Source organism: Miscanthus floridulus, chromosome 5 (genome assembly GCF_019320115.1).
Source record: "Miscanthus floridulus cultivar M001 chromosome 5, ASM1932011v1, whole genome shotgun sequence".
NCBI lineage: Eukaryota > Viridiplantae > Streptophyta > Magnoliopsida > Poales > Poaceae > Miscanthus > Miscanthus floridulus.
The window spans coordinates 4,681,570-4,685,381 of NC_089584.1; the positions used below are offsets into that span (position 1 = coordinate 4,681,570).

The following is a 3,812-nucleotide window of genomic DNA, read 5'->3' on the forward strand; positions in this document are numbered from 1 at the left end:
GCCAGCCAGCAGCTCGTGCACTGCAAAAACCTGCTGGCTGGGACCGGGACCGCATCCAGCTTTCCCCTGCATCCCTGCACTCCTGCAGATTGCTCTCATCATCGAACTGTCAACTAGTTGGACCAAAAGTTCCCGCGTTCAAGTAGGAGCAGCAGCCTTGGAAGAAACACACACCTGCTCATGCTGACCTGCCCCTGCCAAGGTTCGTCTGGTCTCCGTTGCTCCGTCCGTCCGTCCATACGATCCGGTTTCCGTTCGTTCACTTCACCCATGCACGGACGCGCCGAAAGCAATCAATCAGTAGGAGTAGTACGCGAAACTAGCAATGATCAGTGAATCCCTGCAGTTACTGGTAGTTATTGCTAGCTGCCATGCCAAAGCTTGGACCTTTTCGCAAGCGGGCGCATCCAGGTCCAGCCAAGCCACGCAGACGCATGCGGATGCGGCCCATCCATCCATGGCAGAAGAAGAACGGCAGTAGGCAGTAGCCGCCCACCATTAAAAGAAGCAGCAGCAGCTACAGAGAGACAGAGAGAGAAATCGCATGACACGGGCAGAGCAGGGCTACCTATACCCACCACGCGCTTCCTCCCTCGGCCCTCGCCCTCACACAGTCACACCTCCTTGCTCTCGCCGGGCCCGTGCCCGTCACACCAAACCCCCGGCCTCGCACGCACCTGCCCTCAGTCACCTCACCCCGGCTTCTTCTCTCTGTGTGTCGGTGTGGCAACAGAAGGGGGATGGCGAAGCGGCCGGGCGTGCTGTGGGCGGCCGCGCTGGCGGTGCTGCTGCTGTTGGCGGCGGCGTGCACGGCGGCCGCCGCCGTGACCATCTCGCGGAAGCAGCACCATCGCGGCGGGGCGTCGGCGTCGTCGGCGGCGCGGTCCTGCGACCCGTTCGCGGCGGCGGGCGCGTGGGTGGTGGACGAGTCGTACCCGCTCTACGACTCGGCGCGCTGCCCCTTCATCCGCGACGAGTTCGCGTGCGCGCGCTTCGGCCGCCCCGACACCATGTACCTCAAGTACCGGTGGCAGCTGGACCCGCCCTGCGCGCCAGCCCAGGTAATTAAATTCTGCCGGCCGCGTCTAGCTACCGGAATGCTCAAATCCTCATCGGTCGTGAACGTGAAAAGATTTGGAATTTTTTTTTCGACTGTGTGATCGCGACGTCGCTCGTGACGATGAAGGTTCGACGGCGCGGCGCTGCTCAGGATGTGGGGCGGCAAGACGGTGATGTTCGTGGGCGACTCGCTGGCGCTGAACCAGTACGAGTCGCTGCTGTGCATGCTCCACGCCGCGGCACCCGGCGCGCTGACCACCCTGTCACCGGCGTCCGGGAAGATCGGCCCCTCCTCCACCGTCCGCTTCGAGGTACGTCTTTACATGCATGCATCGTTCGTTCGTGCCGACTGGATTCCATCTGTCGCCCGATCGACTCGGTGCGTAGTTTCTTCGGTCCTGGCCCTGGTCCGGTAAAAAGCTGGGTCGGCGGTTGCCCGTAGCGTTGGGCATCATGACATAGAGTGGACCACGGGAGCGCGCGTGCGCCGTGTTCGCCTGCGCCTGGCTGGTGGCGAGGCCACGGGAGCGGGACCCGGCTCGGCGCACCATCAATTCCCTTGGTGCGCGGGCGGGCGGGGCCGGGGCCGGGTTCGCTGGCACGGGCGGCGGGCGATCACGCCTGGTCCGGACGGGACCCTGCGGTGGGGGTGGCGGCGCCGCAGCTAAAGCACAAGTCCACCGGAAGGAAAGCAAGGGGTCCCCGTGACGCGAGGTCGTCGCCACACGACTGGGACTGGCAGTGCCAGCCGCAGCTGCCCGCGCCTGCTGAAACCCTGCACGTCTTGAGGATTGGTCGCGGTGTCCGTATCTGAATTGTTTTGTTTGTTTATTGTTCGTGTAGTCTTTCTACTTTTGGTCTCGTTTAGTACGGAGGATGGATCAGGCAGAGCAGAGCAAGGTCGGGCAACTGAGCTCAGCTGGGCTGCAATGGCGGGATCTACGACCCACCTTTGGGATCCAGCGCGCGTGACATACTGGAGGTTGGGGTCTTGGGGACGACGACACTACAGCACTATATCGCCTTGCCCCGGCCGGGCCGGTCCTGTCCGCTTCGGTCTCGTTTCGATGTGTGCCCGTTTCAGATGGTCTCGTTTCCTATTTTCCTGCCAGCTTGGTTTTGTTTTGTACGCTGCCTTTTCGTTTTCAGCTCTCGTACGCACGCGCGGCGCATCTCCCCTGCCTGCCGCCGTGCCGCGCGGCGCCATTGAGCGCCGACCGCCGACACGCCGCACGCAAGGGCACGGGCACGTTCCAGGCTTGCTTGGAGCGGTTGGCTAAGGGGATGTGCCGTGCTGTGCTCCATTTCCGTTTCCATGGCATGATGACATGACTGCTCGGTGACGGTGAGTGACATTGACGGCCCTCGTTTGTTTGTTGGATGACGGTGCGAACAGGACTACAACGTGACCGTCGTGTACTACCTGACGCACTACCTGGTGGACCTCGTGACGGAGGCGTCCGGCCGGGCGCGTCCTCAAGCTGGACACCATCGACCAGGCGCGCGACTGGCTCGCCGCCGACGTGCTCGTCTTCGACTCCTGGCACTGGTGGCCGCGCACCGGACCCACGCAGCCGTGAGCTACTAGTGTTCCTTCCTTCCTGGCTTCTCTGCCTCGTATATATAGGTAAAGGTGTCTGAATTGATCTCGTTCTCATGCTGTGCAGCTGGGACTACATCCAGGTGGGCAACACGGTGGTGAAGGACATGGACCGCACGCAGGCCTTCACCAAGGCGCTGCACACCTGGGCCAGGTGGATCGACGCCAACCTTGTCCACACCGACACCAAGGTCTTCTTCCAGGGGATCTCGCCCTCTCACTACAGGTAAACACTACGCCAGCCAGCCTTTCTCCCATTCACTCTGCTCAGTCAGAAGAACGGCCACGGCGGCCCCATGTCCGTCCTTGCTCCTCCTGGCCGCTGCAACAGCACAACTGAACCACCGCAGAAAGCCACCAACTCGCCGTCCTGAGACACTTCACATGCTCGCATCGCGCCCGTCTCCGTCCAGTTGTATTTATGAACCACGCATGCATTGCATCAATGGCAAGTTGGCAACAGCACACACGCACGGCGGTTGCGATTTCCAAGCACGTGACGCCGCCGCCGCGACGTTGCCTGCAAGCTGCAAGCTTGCAACTGCTGGCGCCATGAGCTCTGCACCTCACTCCAGCCCGTGTGACCGTGTCGCGTGCGTGCAGGGGCCAGGACTGGGGCGCGTCGCCGAAGAAGACGTGCATGGGGGAGACGCGGCCGCTCAACGGCACGGGGCCGTACCCGGGCGGGCCGATCCAGCAGCAGGCGATCCTGCGCGGCGTGCTGGCCGGGATGGCCAAGCCCGTCTACCTGCTCGACTTCACCTACCTGTCGCAGCTGCGCAAGGACGCGCACCCCACCAAGTACGACGGCGGCATCTTCGGCGGCGACTGCACGCACTGGTGCGTCAGCCGGGCTCCCGGACACCTGGAACGTCCTCTTCTACGCCGCGCTCACCGGGCAGGACTGATTGATGAGTCATTAGTACATTTTTTTTACAGACCGACAGTGTTACTACTGGTATAAGCTAAAGCTAGCTAGGGTGTAGCTCAAATGCTCAATAAGTAAAGGAAAAGATAGCAGATTGATTTGTTATAGTTACAGCGGGGGTCAAAAGATTTTCAACCCAAACGAGTTGACAGAAGAATGTCAAAACAAAAGATTGTAATTACTTCCTGAATTCAATTGGCAAATTTTCTGGGGGTGGTTTATACA

At 61.3% G+C, this 3,812-nt stretch overlaps 1 pseudogene; it reads left to right on the forward strand.

The window, feature by feature from the left end:
* The first annotated feature begins 562 nt into the window (after positions 1-562).
* On the forward strand, positions 563-3,812 carry LOC136451381 (protein trichome birefringence-like 41; annotated as a pseudogene).